The 21,858-nt window shown below is 23.7% G+C and overlaps 1 pseudogene; it reads right to left on the minus strand.

Annotated features, from left to right (window-relative positions):
• Positions 1-3,320: 3,320 nt before the first annotated feature.
• Positions 3,321-5,341, minus strand: LOC112599938 (annotated as a pseudogene).
• Positions 5,342-21,858: the final 16,517 nt, after the last annotated feature.

Raw genomic sequence — 21,858 nt, forward strand, 5'->3', positions numbered from 1 at the left:
ATTAATTCAATAGTGAATTAATGCACTTTGCAACGATAACGATCTATTGTCTACCTACATGACATATTCCGGAATTAAGGTAGAGATTTATGTCTCAATCTATGCAATACTTTTACAGTTGAATCACTTATCTAATAAAATTAAATAGGTTTGTAAATAATTTATGGTTTTTATAGAATCATCTTCAGTTGAAAGAATTTCTTTGTCATTTGCATTAGTGACTTTAATATTATTTGATGTTTTAGGAATGACAGCCGTACTTAATTAATCTTGAGGAAGGATAGGTAAGGGTGATAAATGTTTGTTGTGTCCCGATAAAAAGGTTCCGATAATAACATACGTAAGTTGCGGCCTGTGTTCCTATCATGTATACGTTAATTGCGTCTGATGGAAAATTCAAAACTATTTTTACTATTATTGCATTACAACTGTAAAGACATAGTACAATGAACACATATCAGTTCACCGATAACCTTTCAAGTGTACGAATAAGTTGGTGATTTTAATTTTTTTTTTAAATGAATGTTAACAGTGAATTAAACAATACCATGAAAAGTGAAAAAAATAAAACATCACATTTGATTGGTGGCCATAAATTTTGTTTATATAAGTTTTTAAATAATCATATTGAACGTTGGTGTTGCACCGTCAAAACGTGAAAGTGCATTGCAAAATTAAATAGTCTTAATTCTATTGTTGAAGGTTTCAATGAACATAATAATGAATCATTACCAGAAAATATTTTAACTATGTAAACAAAAATTGAGTAATAATTTAAAATGAAAGGTAGTCGATGGCGTGTTTATTAGACTGTCAAAAATTATACATTCTGAATTGAAAAATGATGATATTGAAAATATAACTACTACAGATGTTTTGTTAATAAAAAGAAATATCCATAATGCTCGATCTTCAAAGTTACCCAAATTGCCTACTATACTAACAAAAATTCTCGAAACTTTAAAAAAATATGGAATTTAAAACAATTAAAGGAGAAGACTTTTTGATAGTGAATGATAATGAAAAAAATATATTAGGTTTCTCAACATTTTGTCATTTTAAAGGTTTATGCAATTTGAATTCGATATTTGTAGACGGTACTTTCAAAAGTTTCTCAAAATTATTCCATCAACTTTTTACAATTCATGGTATGATAAATAATAATTATATTCCACTTGTTTATTTTTTACTACCATTAAAGTCAACTAATTGATATACTGATGCATTTTGCCATTTAGTAGAATAACGTAAAAAAAATGACCTACTATTCAACTCTGTCCGAATGTACGAGTATGTTGATTTTGAAAAAGCTATTTTGGCTACTGCAAATATTGTTTGGCTTTCTATTCAAATAAAGGGGTGTAGATTTCACCTAGGACAAAGTGTCGACACAGAAACATTCAACAGCTGGGTCTTAGTACCGAGTATAAGAAAAAAAAAATATTGAAATAAGCAATTTTTTACAATCATTTTTTGGACTCCTTTTCTTAAATCCATAAGGCGTTGAAAACTGTTTTACTGAGTTTATTATTGCTATACAACCTGAAGATGCAAGGATATTAAAATTTACTGACTATATAATATTAGAATTATATATAATAAATTAATTAGTTGAAAATTTATGACATAAGTACATTTTAAAGTTTAACAAGTTGACTGGTAAGCTATTTGAAGTAAAATTGTTCAAGATGCTTTAAGAGTTAAATTTAATATTCGTATATTTCTTCTTCTGCGCTATCTGAAATATTATAGTTTACCATTAGATATATAGTTTGGGTATTATTGTTAGTGAAAATCTATTTTAGTGCTACATATCAGTTTTAATAACAATATAAGTCGAATTAATTGGGTATAAGAAAAAAAAAGTGTTAAATTAACCTCGCATAGTTTATTGTAATATTTTTAGACATTTTTCAATGAATTTTTTTCATACTATTATTTTTATTGAATAACTAAATTAACTGATTTGTGATATGTTCGTTTTATAATAGTAGATTACTAAGTATTAATTTAATATTAAGTTATTTCCTAATTAATACATTTCAATTTTTTTTAAATACTGTACTTCATCAAATAATAAAGGTATTAAAATGGTATTATGTAGTTAAGTTTAGTTCTCAAAGTGAAAATGGTAAGAATTATAAAAAAATATTTTAGTTCTCGTGTTTGACTAGTGAGAGTTAAATATAATGATCATACCAGTCAACTTGTTAATATAAAAAATAATCGGGACGCAATTTATATATGTAACAAAAATATACAGTACGCAATTTATATTTACACAAAAAATGCTTGGAACGCAATTTACATCAAAAAGGTACATTGAGACGTAATTTACAGTCACCTAGGTAAGATTACTCAAGCTTCAATTTGGTAAGAGAGAGATACTGAATTAATCACATAGGGTTATGAAAGTATGGGTTACTGAGTATAAATGATTTATAAAATTATATAGTGCAGTTATAAACAATTTAATCTTAAAAATTAGACCGTATGGTCCGGTTAAAAGCCTGAATTACATCTAAAAATACTCCTGGTGAATAATGATTTTCTTTCAATTGAAAATGCAATTGTTTAAAAATAATTTTTTAAACACTGTTGAATTAATGTTCAAAAGTTACTCACTTAATTTCAAATTAAAACCTTGTATTAAAATTTTAAAGATTAGGTATACATTTTGTTTTAAATTTTAATTACAAAATACTTTTGATAGGATCATATTAATTAAAAAACAATATTAATTTTTTTGCCGTAATTTTAAGAAAATTTATTTCAATGAGCAATAAAATTAATAAATCGATAATATATAAATATATATACTATTGTGGGTTCGATATAAACACTCACGACGATATAATATAAATATCTTTATTGAAATTAATATTACAAAAAATAATATGAACGTGTATAGAGGAAAAAAACAGAACAAAATACGAAGTATTGCCGAGTAGATACAAGTTGTACGTTGCGGAAAGACTGGTTGGTTTTGGCCAGGCAACCGCCGATATATATAAGCTTTGACTCGTGTAGAATATTCAAAATGCCCCCGTAACGAGGCGTTCGTATTACGCACGACGTCGCGCCACGAGAACTTTCTCGAACTCGCTTTTCCAGACGAATGTAGAATTTTCACAAGCATCGATATAGTAGAAGGTGTCTCCGCTACACTATTTATTGTTATCCTCTTATAATATTTTTCATATATTATTAAAGATTTATCGTTGAATTTAACACCTAAGTGTATCTAATTTACATAATAATAAACTGCAAACAACACTAACTAGAACCAATAACCTGTTAATAGACTAGAATTATTAAGATTAAGGAATATCTTTTGTTTTTTTATTTAATTTTAATAGAATTTGAATTATTAAGTAAGCCAATGCTTTGTTTAATAAAATAAGTAGTTGTCTTTGATTAATATGACATATTCCGAACAGCTCAAAACGAAAATGTCTGTGTATTCTTCGTAGAATAAAAAACTTGATCTTGAAAAAAAATAATTATACCATATGTATAAAAAATCTAGTACAAATTACTTCTAGTAAATATATTTATTTTACCTGACGTTTAATTCTAGGGTTTCGTTCCAATATGAACCGCTGATGTAAGACAAGATTCATCCGATTTATCTGAAAACCAATAAATTAACTTTAAAATAATATTATTCTAAACTTTAATTTAAAGTATGATAATTTTTTGTTAGTGTTCATGTTTATATCTCTTCAGAAATATTTGTATAAGATGAAAATCGTAGTGTTAATAAGTATGTATTAGCATAAAATATTTTGAGTTTCCATCGAAAATTGAACAGGTAATTTTATTATTGATAATATACCGTATATTAAATATTAAAAGAATACTACTTTAAAAATGTTTAAAAATTATAAAATAATAATTTAATATAAAATATATAACCTCTTTTTCTGTGAAGTGACAAATTCTGTATAATACTATAATCTTGGCTATATTTATCAATATCGTAATCATAGCAATTACAATATTATAACGATTCTCAATATAGTTTCTAGGAAATAACAAGTGGTTGTATAATATAAAAATGATATCGCAAAAAGTTCTTGCAACTGATATAACAATGACCGGCAAACCAAAAATTGATCTATTAATATGGTTTAAATATTCTTCAACTTCCAAATACATATCTCTGAATGTACTTAAGCATGATTTTCTTTCCCATATGTTTTCATTTATCATGTACACCAACCATCGAATATACATTATTAGTATAATATATTCGTGAAATGCACCACATTCACAAACATCTAAACAAAAAATTGAAACCTAAAAAGATATAATGTTTTGAATGAATATAATTCAAATCTACTAGCCAATGATTTAAAAACTATTTAATATATTTAAATATTAATGATTACCATTCGTTTTATTCCTACATTTTTTACTATGATTTTCATCCATATTGAAGGAATTATAACACTTGCTGTAATATGTACACCTATTCCAATAATAAAACACCAATTCTTTTTAATTTTCATAGGGCCGACCACATTCAAGTGAATCAATTTTTCATGCATTCTTTCAAGATTAGATATTATTTTGGATAGTTCTTTATCAAAAATTACGCGCCAAATAATCGATATAAATTTTCCAATCAGTACCAATTTAAAACAACTGATCATTATAAAGAACGTTACTTCTGACATTTCTTCATCTACTTTTTTTTTCTATAAAATAAAATTGCATACAAAATTTTTATAGTCATTTTTACAATATAATATTAAACAAGTGTAATCCAATAAATTTAAAAATTTCACAATTGATCACTAATTCATATACACACAAGTTACAACTTATGTATTTATATTATTCTATAAGATCGTGTAAAATATTATAATAGGTCTACTAATAAATAAATTAATTAATATTGGAATATGTCTACTTATTGGAAATTCTAAGAGTATTGTACTGCATTCATCGCGTGTTAAAATAAATATTTGAATTAATATATATATAAAATTTAGCTATAAAAAATATTTAGAATTTTGAATCGTTATAACGAACGTATTAAAATATCAACGTGCTATGATGAATTAAATTTGTAACTATATTAAATATAATAAACACTTTTTAAACGTGTCATTACCTTTATATAATTATACAATATTAATTAAATAATGTTATGTTTAGACATTACCCATTGGTTGAAGTCATTAAGTACAAAGAGACCAACACAAATTAATAGATATCGTAAGAAATAAAACATCCCTTTTGTCACAGTAATTGTTTGACCGTAGTTTATACAACCAATACCACATATTAAAAAAACTCTATTAAAATTACTTAATACTGATCTCACACTCATATTTGCTTATATTTATTAAAACATGATAATATTACTTTTCAAAATATAAAAAGAATAAAAAAACTAGTGTCTTAGAATATATGGTTTATTCTCAATGCTGATATTAACTGAATTGAAAATACTAATTTTATTATTTTAACTATTAGACTTCATTAATATTTTGACAAGGAAATTAAAATAACTATTACTAAATGCCATTGAAGTGGAAATCAAATATTGTTGAGTTAAATTTATGCACCATCTTTAATATAGCTATTATACTTAAAACCGTTATTTCAAGAACATAATCTATTATAATTATTTATAAGTTAAAAAAAACAATATATTATAGTACTATTTACTAATCAATAAATATAATGGGTTTAACAAGTGCTCATTATAAATATATACATTATTTATAAATCGAAATCAATATTTATTTTTTAAATAATTCAATTTTAAATGAAATTATGTAAATTCTTAGGTAAATTGATTATTTAAAACGATTGTTTTAATTAAATTAAAATAATCAACAGAAGTAGAAAACATATATATATATACTTTTAACTTATCAATAATTATATTATATATATTATATGTATTACACGAAAATAAAAAAATAAATTTAAAAACATATACCTTGTTAATTTAATTTAATTAAAATACAGAAACGAGAACTTATCATAATATGTACTTCTTTTTTATGAGTACATATAGATTCTAATGTAAATTTTAATATACTTGCGTGTTATTGCATTGTTTAAGGGATTTGATTAATTGCATGGTTTTAGTTAAATGCATAAGAGTTCTATATTTTTATAAAGCTAATACTTTAATACAAAAAACAATATAGAGATTTCAGTTTAATAGCCTGTGATAAAATTAATTGTTAAAAATGAATCACGCTTAGATATTTAAAATCATTAAGATGGATAAGTTTTGAATTTAAAATATGCAATAAACTTGTATTTTTTCCTAGAATTTTAGATTAGTGCATTCCACGTGCATAGTTTGCTTTTTGTTATAAGTTTATCAAATGTATGGAACTTTTTGTAATGATTTTAGATAGTTTTTTTAGCTTTAATGTATTCCTTATGCAATATTGTGTTAGGTTTATTCAACGCAATCAAGTATGGTACTAGAATTTTTTTCAGGGGGGACAGAGCGGGCTAAATATTTTTTTTTTACATTGGCTAAGATTTTTTCAACAAATATTGAGGTTATTTAAAAAAAATATAATTTTTTTTTATGTACTCGTACCTTATGTAAGAAAATGTTGGATCACAGACCTTTAACAACTATATTAATAATGATGTACAAAAATGATAATTTCTTTATTACATATCTTTGTGAATGAATAATTATGTTTCTTTTACTTACAATTCATAGATATAAATTAAATTAATTGTGTTTAGTTATGAACAGATGAACTTGTTTTACTCAACTTTTAATGCAATGATTTGAGATACTTTTATTTGTTTATTTTCATCCATTGATTGGTACTCAATAAAGGTAGGTAATATTAAATAAATAAAAGATTTTTTTCTCATTTTACAAATTTAAAAACATATTTTATTAAAATTTTAGTAGATTTTTTCCTTATTAGATAATACTAGTAAGTTAATCCACCGTAAAAAGACTGAATATGTTATTTGTTCAAACTTCATTAATTAAATTGTTATAATCTGTACTAAATTCAATTTATTTAGAAGTGACAAATATATTAAATAAATTGAATATTGATATTTTACACAATATCTGTTTATGCACCAAAAACTAAATGATTGAAAAATTTAAATCGTTAAAACAGTTAACAAAAATGTATAAATTTACATCAATACCAGTAGAAATAATATTTTTTTAAATAAAAATTTATGATTATCTACCTAATATTTAACTAGTAAATTTAAAGTTTTTAGTTCAATACATTTTTAAATTGGTATTTAAATAATATAATATTATGTATTAAAGAATCTACTTTGTATTTTTTGTTACATTTTTGAGGTTAAAATAGTTCATGGATATATATTAAAACGTAGAAACTTAAAGAAATACTTTCTTTTTATTAATTATTAAAGAACTTCTTACATAATATTAGTGTATTAATTAAACATATTAAAAATAATAAGTAAACTACAAATATTTTTACCTGTATACAACAAACATTAAATTAAGTTAATAATATTCTTCGGTTTTTGTGTATAAAATATTAATATTATTAAATCGGTTTTTATAACATCAAAAACTTAAAACACAATATACCTTCGAAAATACGAAAGTATTTACATAATATTACTAATTTTTAAAAAGTAAATTTCATAAATTCTCTGATGTAGCTCTTTTAAAAATAATGTTTTATAACTTTATTATATCGTACTTATTTTTTAGGGCTGCGAAGGGGCTAAATTGTTTTCTGGGGGGGGATAGAGCCTCACTTGGCCCCCCTCCCCTTGGCGCCGTGCTTGAAAGCCATTATCAGATACGAAATAGTTTTACGTAGAACATTATTTTATTTAATTGGTATCGAATATAAAATAATTATTTTTGTAATGGCTAGTGTTTTAGCTGAGATGTCTTAATTCACCAATGAAAATACCATTCACAATTAGACACTTCTAATTTTTTCGATAAAATAATTTACTTAAACTATTATTAAATATATACATTTTTTGTATTTTTTTATTTGAAATAAATTAATAATTGATACGTATGTAATTTTTAGAATTAATTAATCATATGGAATTTTTGAATAATTTTCAGATAATTATTTAGTTATTTTTGAAATATTTTAGTATAGTGAATACAGTTATAAATGTATTAAATAGAATTTTGATAATTATTTGACTATTTGATATTTGTCATGCTTTTAAATATAATACACCCTTAAATAGATTTAAATTGTATTTATTTTAATAATAATATGACAATTTATATGAAAATAAAATGCTATTAATTCGAAATCAACAGAAAATATTTATTTTTTTGTTTCGTACTCGCCAAAGAATAGTAGTGCTGCACAAAAAGATATGTTATGCCGGGATCGGGATCTCGGTTGCCTTTATATACCTAAAGTGCCGGTCGACGGATGGAAATGGGATTGTAACGTAGCGTGATAGTGAAAGTATCATATTTTGTTGTAAAACAGTATTATATCACACCATATCGAATATTATTTATAAATGTATCAAGGACAACAATGTATTAAAAAATAATAACAATAATTTTGAAAAAAATTTAAGTATAAATTGTATTCAAGATATTTCTTTTAAATGAAAACAAACTTAAAAAATAATTAAAGTTTATAGACATTTTTTTACCTATTTTAAAAATCGAACTTTTAATTTGCCATTAATTAGTTCTGACTTACTAAGTATCAAAATTGTGCTTGGCGCTGATATGTCACTCACCTATTTTTTAAATAATTACAAATTTAATAAATAGTTACTTATTTGGATTTGACACAAAGAAAATTATTATTATTTTTAGTTTATTATTCGCTATAAGAAACAAAAAAGTATGCGCGTTGTAATTAAAATAAGTAAAATGTAAAAACCTGTTAATACTTTAACGTTATGCGTTGTTTTTTTCAATAATGTCATTTTGTAACAAATTAAAAATTTAACATTTAAATAATAATATTCTTTAAAAACCTAGTGTTTAATTTTCTTAAATAACTAGGTACTTTTTATAATACTATGATGTAATGTATAGTGAATGAAGTTAATTGTTATTTACTAAACTTATTGTCATAATTAATTTATCAAAATATGCTAACGTTTATTTTTGAATAGGTTTATTTGTTAAACAAAATTTTTGAAAAATAATATTTTTGTAATGTAAGATCACATGACTTTTAACAATATTTTTTTACATTGATTTCCTTAATATTTTGACAATAAAATGAAAATGATTATTTCGAAAAGTTATTTTAATGAAAATCAAATATTATTGAGTTAGATGTATACAACGCTGATTATGGCTAATATACTTATTTTGGTTATTTCTCATTTATAATCTATTATAATTATTTTTTATCGGAAAAAAGTCATTTTTATTCTTATGATTTTTAATGTATAACTGTTGATTAGTTTAACTAAATTAAAATTATTGTTTAAAGAAATTTAAAAAGATTAATTTACATTATTTCACTTGAATTTAACTTTAAATATAATTTACAAAACAAATATTAATTTTGAATTAATTTATATATGAATGAGTTTTTGTGTTTATAATCGATACTTGTTAAATCCATTTTATTTTTAACTTATTTAGTTATATTATATTATGTAGTAAGTCAATTCATATCGATTACATGATGCGTATTTTTCAATAAAAGTCTACCAAAAATATTTTTATTTGACATTTAATAACATAAAGCGAATTTCTATAGTCAATACGTAACTTTAATTTTAAAAGTAAAATTTATTACTTTATTAAAAATATCAAAAAACCTACGGTTACACCATTACTACTCATAATTGGATTGTTGTATACGAGAATTGTATTTTAAATAATTGAAATTTAATACTTCTATAATTATAACTTATTTAACACCTAATATGCAATACCACAATAGCCCTTGCTTACTTTTTTATATTTTGGGTGTTCTAGTACAACAATTTGTAAGTACATAACTTGATTCGTTCACATATAAGTTCTTCAAAAGTGGTTTGTTAATTAAAGTAATATTTTTCTTGGGTAAAATAATAGGTATCAAATAGTTGAACGTAAATTATGTTAGTTTAATAGTTTCATTTTTTGAATGAAATAAAAAACTGCAAGATGACGTTTTATTGTTTATAAAAAAACTCTCACCAAAACTTGTTATGTTGTAACATTTTTATCATATTTTGTAACTTAAACAGCTAAACCAATACACTGAAAATTAGATAGGTGTATCCAGATCGAATTTAGTATGAGGTTGTAACGTGGCTGGGGAACCTAGTTACTATATTAGTTATCCAGGGAAGGTTTTCTGGTCCTTATGGATAAATTTTCCGTAGCTGGGGGGTTAGAACACGGTATGTGGGATCTTATCAATAAATAAAACACGTTTGGTTTATAAATCTCTGTTCAAAATATATTTTTGGTTTGTACTTAACAAAATGTAGATGGTGGTAAACAATCCCGGTGTTGGTGAGTTCATGTTTTTTGGTGAGTTCGTGTTTATTGCTGGTTAGTCTCGAACTGCCCTTTCGATAAACGGTGCGTATTGGCCACAGGCCTCACAATCATTAACAATGTTTATCTCAGCATAAATATCCCACTATTGCCTACTACGGAATTGACACATACATAGGTGTCATGTAACAATAATATATATTATTGTTACAAGGTTTATGGGTGAAATAAAAAAACCAAAATTAAATATCGGAAAAGACCGTTTTTTTTTTTTTTTTTTTTTTGTCAACATGAACCTGGAAGTCACATAATATTCAGTTGTTAGGACTATGGAATTTTTGAGTTTGAGATGGATGAACTACAATATAAATTAACAGTTCTGAAACAAAACATAAAAACACAAATAAATTAAATTTTTAATTAATTATAAATGGAAAATTAATATGATTATAAATTATAAACATAATTTAACTGAGATAAAAATGGTGTAATATAAAATCATTTATGTGTTAATAATAATAAATAACTAAATAAATAAAATGTAATTGTTTTATTCAAAATTTTTAAACTTAAATTAAATGAGAACGTTTAAAAAATTAAAATTTATAGTTTATTTTAATTGAATAACTTAAATGTTTTTATATTATACATATTGTCTTTTTAAAGCAATTTTTTAATTTATTAATAGAAAGTAATTTCACAAAACAGGAATATTTGTTTTGTGTTTTATCGAGAAAAAAAGTTATTTAATATATTTAAATAGAAAATAACAAGGAGTATAAAAATTAAGTAAACAAATTCGTGAAAATTAAATATATAGTTTATTAAAATAATAAATAAATAATTAATTTAAACATAAAAAATTAATTACATTTTAAAAGGAAACTATACAAATTAATAATGTAGCTTCGATATTGAAAAATAATAATTACCAATAATATTTTTAACAATAAATATAGGTATCTAACTTAATTTTAAAGTTATTAAAAACGCTTATAATATTAAGTGCTCACCATGAGTTTGCTAGTGGCTGGTGTAGCCTTAGTGACTATTTTGACAGCCTTGGCAGGTTGGACTTGTCCGACGACTACGATGTTCATAGATACTTTTTCAGCGCCCATTTTTGCTTTTTGGTTAGTTTTGTTGCAAAATGTAAAGACTTTAAAAAATAAACATATACATTTAGTTATTTATAAATCAAATATCATTGTTAAATAAATATTGTTTTTTCGTACTCACCAATGAATAGAATTGCACAAAGATTGTGTTATATCAGACTTAAGCATTCGGACGTCTTTATATACACACTCGATTGACAGCAAAAATGAGACGACTCAGTGGCGTGATCGTTTCAAAGTACGCAGTTTTAGTGATTGATTAATAAGTCTGTTAAGATAAATACAATTTGTAAGAGAATTAATAATCAGTGATTTTGAATCATTTAATTTTTGTTATAAAATAACATTTGTTTATGTTAATAAGCACTATTGTGCAATGTACAATCATAATTATGATACTCTTATGCGCGAATCAAATATTTGAATTAAATATTATAAAAATAATCATTTACATTAAAACAACTAACCAGAATTCTGATGTTATTCACTACAATTTTTTTGTGTAACTAAAACTATAGTTGAAAATAAATCATTATTAAAACCATCAAACAATAACCAATCCTGATTTTTTTCAAATTGTATTTTTTTTTTCTATAATATAATAAAGATGCATGTATTTTTACACTGGTCAATATACACTGGTTTCTTTTAAGTTGTTATAATTGAAAAAACTTTTTTGTATAAAACAAAAATTCTCTTTAATTAGAAATTCATAAAATAAATAAAAAATTTATATTTAGATTTAAAAGAAGTATACATAGTTTCTTATAAGTTTTATTAAAAGTATTTTAAGAAAAGTGGAGTGTTATATTGGAGTTTGAGATATAAATGTTGCTAACATTGAAATTTTACCTGATAGTTAACGACATAATCTCAAAAATTTTTGGAAATATTTTACCTACCTAATACAAAAATAAATAACCGTAGTAGATATATTTTATAATAAAATATTATTCAAAAATATAATTCATTGCGTATCTACAATCCAGTATTTTTTAATTCGTGCATGATAAATATCGATTTATTATAATACCTCAGATACCTAACCTATATATTAAAATAAACTATAAAAAAAACTTCCAACAAGTCTACATTATATATATATATATGTATGTATATAAGTTTTCTTCTATAGTTGACGATTTTAATTAAATTAAATCTATTGTTTTAAATAATTAATTAACCTAAGAATTCACATAGTTTCATTTGAAATTGAACTTATTTGGTAAATAAATATTGATTTCGATTAATTAATAATGCATTTATAATTGTATATATTAATAATGGACACTTGTTATTCCCATTACATTTATTACTTGGTATGTGTTACTATGATATTATATTGTATTATATAAGCTAAATTAAATATATGTATATATTTTAATTCAAATATTTATTTTAACGAAATGAATGCGTATTGCATTACATACTCTTTTAAATTACAAATGAGTAGACATATTCAAATATTTATTTACTTATTTATTAGTAGACCAATAATAATATTTCACATTACCTACTGTATAAATGCATAAGTTGTAAATTGTATGTATATAAATAAATGATCGATTGTTTAATATTATATTGTTAATATTACTATAGAACTTTTGTATGAAATTTTATTTAATAGATGAAAAAATTGTATGACGAAATGTCAATTAGTCTTATACTAAATAAATGTGTGTAAAAACAAGTGTTTATAAGCAACTAAAATTAAATATGCTACTTATTGATGTGAGAAAGAAAAAAATACATACACGAATGTGATGTCATTCAAAATATAATCTTATTTTAGGTTTTAAGAATGTTTTCAGAATTTAACAACATTGGTGCATTTTATGAATATATTATACTAATAATGTACATACATAAGATGGATGGTGTACATGATAAATGAAAACATACGGGAAAGAAAATGATGCTTAAGTATATTCAGAGATATGTATTTCGAAGTTGAAGAACATTTAAACCAAATTAATAAATCAATTTTTGGTTTGCCGATTATTGTTGTATCAGTTGCAAGAAATTTTAGTGATATTATTCTATTAATATACTTTCACTTGTTATTCTCTAGAGACTTTATTGAGAATCCTTATAAAAATGCTTATAATTTTCCCGGAGAATTTGTGTAACTACCACTTAATGTCAATTTTTCCTAACAAAGCATCAATCGTACTAAAACGTCTGATGTTTTCAGTTCGAAACACAAATATTTGACTGAAAATATATGATAAATCAGCTTTAAGTTCATTGTATAGCGTAATTTATATTTCAAAAAGTGTCTTGCTAGAAAAAAAAAATATCCACTTTAATTTTTTAATTTACTTCTTAGCAATCATTCAATCTTCATTATAAATGGGAAGTGCCTTACTAGTTAATAGTCACTTCTGAGATTAGTATGATTGGTTAAGACTTGAAGTAAAGGTTATTTGGAGTATCCAATTTTGAGTGCACTGTGAGTATAATTTTATTAATATATATATATATCTACTTGATAACAGTATTGTTCATCGTTTAAGATTCCAGAAGAAACAGCTAGGTTTTATTTATAAATACAGAATTTATCAACAGTAGCGACTACTATTGAAGTCACTCGGAAACAATTAGCTAGACGTACTATGAAAATTAATAAGTTTGTATAAGATGACCCCACGTAGGTACTAAGCACTGAGGATAGTACATCTAATAAAATTAATTAAAAATTTCTATTCAATTGAACAGGAACATACGTTTCGATACACAAATGTGCACTAATAACCTGCAACACAATAAAATTAGGAAAATTGTAAATAAAAACAGTCAAACATAACAAAAAACAGGTATACCTGTTTATATAGTCATATATTATGTATATGGTTATATGAATATAATAAAATGTACACGTAGATGCAAAAATTGTTATCATATAGTGTGTAAATCTTTTTTTCAGTGACGTGAATTATCCCCCCCCCTAAATCTTATTACCCTACGACTATGATATTGTGACTGTATTTATGCTATGGTTTTTTAAAAATAATACCTTAAATAATACATAATTTTATATTGCAGGTACTATAGGTCCATTTATTTAAGTAATTTTATAAATATTGATCAATGATCAATATTTAATCCAGTATGTATCACTGGAATATATTATATCCATATATCTATGATTTATAAATGTGTTTTGAGTGGAATTTAAACATTGTATTCGTTTCAGTTTAATGTCATAAAAAGTACAATGTAAAAACAAACATTAAACGTTTTTTTTAACAACAACGTTCTGTATGCAATCGTATCTCTAAACGATTTCAACGTAAAAATCTAAATTATTTTACCGTTATTAGGTATACACATAAATATATTTTATTATGCATTGCACCATTATCAAGTGTTCTGTGTAGGTACTCTCATGATAATTAATTATACATACCTACAATCTATTTCTCATTAGGAAATGGGATATCGAGTGGTTTGCAATATGCAGAATATTATTTTTTGTTTGTATAACGTAATATGATGAATAACGGAAATATAGCGTTAAAAAGTGTACCTAATGGCAAGTACTAATTAAATAATACAATACCAATACGAAAAAACGTAAATCTATAGCTTATGTTTGTGTTTAACTTGACATAGGTAATGTTTTAAGAGAATATAAACAACTAAATTATAATTTTTATATTATAATATAATTTTAATTTATGTATAGCTGCGTTTATTATGATTTTAATAATACGTGATTATTTTTTTCGTATCAACATTAATCAATTTATCAAAAGACAATTTGAAAGGTATTGAATCGCTGTAAAAATGTCGTTAACACAAAAAAGCCGCGAATACAAAAATATCGCGATGTTAAGAATATGAAAAATATAATATATTAATATTATAATTAGGGTTTGGATTTATATGTATTTATGAAATCAGAATATGTACATAAATATGTAGTAAAAACTAAAAATATGTATTTTAATAATAGGTATGATTTATTTATTAATATATTTATATAACTATATATCTGTGATATCAGTGTTCATAATACAGATTGGGTACTGAGTTGAGTAGTTTTTGCAATATTTTTAAGTCTTGCCATTGCTTCTTTAGCTTCAACTTTTGCAATATCGACAACATGGTTATGTTCAATAGTATGAACTACATTTTGTCCAGATTAATGTAATCGACCGCGACATTTCTTTGTATTATACTCTATGCACTTTCAAATAATTTTATTTTCGTTTTCTTTTTCTTTTTTGTATAAAAAAGAATTTAACTTGAGTAATTTTCCATTTTTTTGGATTATTTTATACTCAAATGACATAATGTATAGATTATATTATAGAGTTTCTGCTATGGTTGTAAATTACACACTAACACTAACTACACACTAATATGTATACTGATTACTGAACTTTATTTTCGTAGGTATTATAATATGGTACCTATATAATCTAATCTAATCTTACCTATGACTTAACGAAAATCGAAACTACGAGCCACATCGGTGATTACCTATCATAATAGTTTTATAATTGCTATAATAATAATTGGAGTATTATTAAATATAACCAATATTATAATATTATACAGCATTGGTTATTCCACGGAACAAGTGGTTATTATAAACATTAAATTACGTTATTAGAATTTCGTTAGTTTAAATTTTTTTATTAAGTACTTCTCTCTTTGTATTTAATTCTTGGTAAGTAAACAATAATTCAATTATAGTTAATTTTTTCATGGAAACCCAAAATATTTTAAGCTAAAACATACTTAATACCATTATGATTTTCATCTTATACAAATATTTTTGAAGAAATTTAAACAGTAATAGTGAAAAAAAATTTATCATACTTTAAATTAAGATATAGAATAGTTAATATTATTTTAAAGTTAATTTATTAGTTTTCAGATAAATCGGATGAATCTTCGGTTTTAAAATCAGCGGTTCATATTGGAAAAACTCTAGAATTAAACGTCTGGTAAAATAAATATATTTACTAGATGTGATTTGTAGTAGATTTTTTATAAATATGGTATATTAATTTTTTCAAGATCAAGTTTTTCATTCTACGAAGATTACACAAACATTTTCGTTTTGAGCTGTTCGGAATATGTCATATTAATCAAAGACAACTACTTATTTTATTAAACAAAGCATTGGCTTACTTAATAATTCAAATTCTATACAAATTAAATAAAAAAAAAAAATGATATTCCTTAATCTTAATCATTTTAGTATTTCAACAGTCATTGATTTCACTTTCAGTTTTAACTATTTAAAAACAATTATGTTTAGAAATATAGGTAGGTACATACGAGTATAATTAAAAAATCGAGTGGTTTTACCTGTACCGTTAGAGTAAGTGTTGAGTGTAGTTCATCATCATGTAATTTAGTTTAACTTATGTATTAAATTCATGGAAAATATTCCTGAGATTAGACTATATTTAAAGATAATAGTATTAGTATATTTTTTATGTATGATTAATCAACTAGGTAGTTTAATTGATGATTAAAATAAATGTTATTAAAATTACGCCATAAAAAATAATTATGTTTATTAATTAATAAATTACTTTATTAATAGTAAAAGAAAAATTCAATATAAAAGTACGTCATAAAGCAAAACATAACCTAATGACTATACAATTTGTCATGGTTGAGCAGTCATAAATAGTGTTAAAATTAAAAACGTCTTTCAAATTTTCAAAAAAAAAAAAAAATTAATAAATAAATAAATTTGTTTGCTGAATATTTGTTGTGATTAAATTATTTTGTTTTATTTTCCTGTATCAAAAACATGAAAAATGCCCGTTTAAATACAATAAAAATAATAAAACAATTCATAAACAAATGTGATTTTAATGAAAAAGTTAAAATTTAAATTTTTAGTGGTCTTAAAAAATTTATTTGTGATTTTCTGGTGAATTTTCTTTTTATTGTTGTAGGTAGAATATTTGATTTTACCACTTCTGAATGTAGTAGATAATTCTGATTCAACTCAAATCTTAATATGGTATATAAAATTATTCTGACTTAGAAATCTACAATTAGTTGTAAGTATAATTGTCTACCAGTCTACCATGCACATTACGTTCTTACCATAGTTGGCGATGGTCGTAATTTTTGTTTTACGTGACCCTTTAATGAATAATGCTTTTTTACCTGAATCATCTAGCTATGGACATGTTCATTTTAACCGTTAAATAACATATCAAAGAAATGTAATTCAAATACATTACATATATAGAACTTTAAAGTAATGATACATTTTTAAATGCAATTAAATATGAAAGTGATATTAAAAAAACAATAACTAAATAATGATAAGAATTATTTTCAAAGGAGTGACAATAAAAATAATATGTTTTTTCTATGTAGCTAATTAAACATATCTAACTTAATGTTATTCAAAATACATTAATTATTTAAATTAATTGCTTAATACAGGTTATAAAACATGGCACAATCTCGTTATCTAATTGATACATTTTTTGGATAACAAAAAAGGTAAAGATTAAAGAAAAATACACCAAAGAGTCATGTATATCGGAAATGGCTGTTTTATTTTAGGGTGTCAATACTAATATGAATTATACATTGTTGTAGTATTGTTTGGGCTACGGCATTTTTGAGATTTGGAATTTATGGACTACATGAATTAACAGTTCTGAAACAAAACGAAAATAAATATATAAATTAATGATGTATCAGGTATTTATAGTGTAATAAAAACACGTTATATATATAAATATAAAAAACATGTCAGTTAATATAAACTTTTTTTTTGATAAATAGAACTTTCAATACATTTAATATTACAGGAGCAAAAGGTATAGGTACTTTAATATTGCTGCCTAAAAATATTTAAAAAAAAATTACTATCGTTTTTATAGCAAATATAATTAATAAAAAAAATAAAAATGGTAATAATTATCATGATAACGGTATAAGTCTTTAATTTATCAGATTTCAAAAAAAGAATGTTGTACGGATATCATTGGTAAAAATTTCCGTGTTTTTATATCGAAATATAAGTGTTTAAATTGCACAAAATCGGCTATTCGATTGGATATAAATTTATATAAACAGTCATGTGTACTCACCATCAATTGGCTGGTAGTTGGTATGGCCTTAGCGACGGTTTTGATGGATTTGGCCGATTGGACTTGTCCGACGACAACGATTTTCATGGATACCTTTTCAGCGCCCATTTTTGATTTTTCGGTTGGTTTTTGAGGATTTAAAGAACAACTGCAAGTTAAAAATATAAATAAAATGTTATTAATTCGACATCAACAGAAAATATAATTTACTCACCAAAGAATAGTACTGCACAAAAAAACGTGTTATGCCGGAATCGAGATCTCGATTGCCTTTATATACACTTCCATCGGCTAGCTGAAAGTGGGGTGACGGCGTGGCGTGATAATTGTAATATTGAAATAATTGCACAAGCTATTATTATACGAATATTTTGTTAAATTCAAATTTTTTAACTTCAAAATATGTAGTTTCAAACGAAAACATGATATAAATAATTTTCTAAAATATCTGTAAAATTAAAATAGATTTGCCCACAGCTATAATTATTTTATGTATTAGTCATTTTATCTACAATAATTATATAAAATACTTATATTGCTACGACTTTTAAGTAATGTGTTACAATATTTAACCAAAATCTTAAGAGTTATATTAAAAGGAATTGTCATCATATCAGCATACTAACATTTTTCATATCTTAGCTGAAATTATAACATAATGTTATGTATTAATGTATTAATGTTCATAAACAATTCTTTTGATCATAGAATTTTTTTTTTTTTTTATACTATTATTAATTTAAAAAAAAAACTTTATATTCAATACTCGTTTCACAATTAAAAAAAAACAAAAATATTTTAATAATTTTTTAAATAAAAATTGTTTGTACGTTTGTGATAATTTAACAAATATTGTAAAAATTCCAACATTTTTAGTAAAAAAAAATTTTGTAATTACAGATTTTGGATACATTTCAAAATGAGATATTAACGAATTATGGAAAGATTTTTTAAAATAGTTTTCACGTTTCAAATGATATATATAAGCTATGTATCAAATAATTTTTATCTGTTTTACACGAGTGATAGACAAATAATTCCCGTAAAATTACTACGATCACGCCACGTCGTCACCCCACTTTCAGTCAACTAACCAAAGTGTATATAAAGGCAACCGAGATCTCGATTCCGGCATAACACATCTTTTTGTGCAGTACTATTGTTTGGTGAGTAAATAATATTTATTGTAGATGACGAATTAATAACATTTTATTTATATTTTTAACATACAGTTTTCAATTTATCCTTCAAAAACCAACCGACAAATCAAAAATGGGCGCTGAAAAGGTATCCATGAACATCGTTGTTGTCGGACAAGTCCAATCTGCTAAGGCCGTCAAAACCGTCGCCAAGGTCATCCCATCCACCAACAAATTGATGGACTGTATAAAACACTTTTTATGTAACTTGAAATATTTTTCAATTTTGATTGGTACACTTAGAAATATAAATAAGATATTAGGCTTTTTTTTTATTATTTATAACTTATTATTTACTCCAATTGGTTAACATGTAATTAATTATGATATAGTTACCAACGAGTATGTGATATATTTTTATTAATGTTCCAAAGCAGTTCGTATTTATAATTTTTTTATTTTATTTTAATCATCTCATTTATAAATTTTAATTGTTCTCTTTCTATGTGTTATTTTCTTCATACTTAAAACACTTTCAAGTTAACACAACAATAATAATAATAAAAAAAACACAATATAATAAGTAATATTAATCAAACCTTTTTATAATAGGATACACAATTTTTAATTATTATTAAATCCTTAAATGTCAAATTTTATAACTTTTTCCTTTTATAATAAATCTGAACATAAAACGTTAAATGAGGTCACTTATTCTCAAGATTAAATATTTAAATTAAACATACACATCATTAATTATAATAGTCTCTAATTAGTGTAAAAAAACCATGACTTTAAATCATCCTTTACAATGAACTATTAGTTAATTAAAATGTACATATAATTCAAATTATTTATTAATTTATTTTTAAAGATAGTTAAATTTTTAATATTGTTATATAATATTTGTCACTATGGAGATCTAATTGTGATATTTAAATAATTTCATATACCATTATTGCATATTATTTTCTTTAAATGTATTGGTATTTATATTTTGTTTTTTCAGGACTGTAATTTGTGTAGTTCATCCATCGCAACTACAAAAATGCCTCACCAAACAATTCAATAGTTATTCAGAGATATTGATACATAAAATAAAAAGCTTTCTGATATTTTTTATAATGATTTTATATATTATTTAATATTATATCTTTTCAATACCTTTATCATTGGTCAAGTTTTATTGACTTTATAAATTGTTTTGTTCCTGAACATTGTTTAGATCATATATCATGCATATATCACATCAATTATGTTATTTTGATATAGAAATTTGTATAGTCTTGAAGTTTTCGTGAATATGAGTTACAATTCATTATGATTTATTCATTATAGTGATTCATGTACCAACATACGATAACAGATCATTGTTTAACTACATGACATATTCCGAATAAGGTAGGATTTATGTCCTAACCATACAATACTTTTATAGCTAGAATCACTTATCATAAAATTAAATATATAGTTCAGTGTTTTACAGATCATCTCTTCAGTAAAAGAATATCAATGTTTTTTGTTAGGAATTAAATGTTTAGAATTGGCCGTACTGAATTAATCAAAAATTAGCTATAGATATCAATATCAAATTATACTACCAATTCAGAACTATTAAGTTTTAACGAGTAGACGTCATGGTTTATCCAGGCAATAGCAAGATTATATCTAAAATACTCCAAGAAGTACTGTTCTTTTTCAATGAAGATGAAATTCAAAACTAATATAGACGTTGATATTGATACCTTCAGAAAGAAATACGTCTGTAACGGATATATTAAAAACATAAATAGTTTTTATGCCATAACTTCAGAATATTTATTTAATCAGCAACATAAATAATAAATTTATATATATAAATGACATATATATATTTTACCTAAGTAAGGATGTTTAACATCGTTCAATCCTCAGAAAGCATTTTACTGCAGAACAACACGACTTGACCAATAGCGGTAGCAAGACTAAATATGTAAGATTATAAATCTTTTATTATTTAATCTTGAATAGAATTTGATATTAAGTGAAGTCATCTGCTTTGTTAGCAAATACGCAACTGAACGAAGGCAATACCT

This window comes from Melanaphis sacchari, unplaced genomic scaffold (assembly GCF_002803265.2).
Source record: "Melanaphis sacchari strain LSU unplaced genomic scaffold, SCAv2.0 Contig56_pilon_pilon, whole genome shotgun sequence".
Taxonomy (NCBI): domain Eukaryota; kingdom Metazoa; phylum Arthropoda; class Insecta; order Hemiptera; family Aphididae; genus Melanaphis; species Melanaphis sacchari.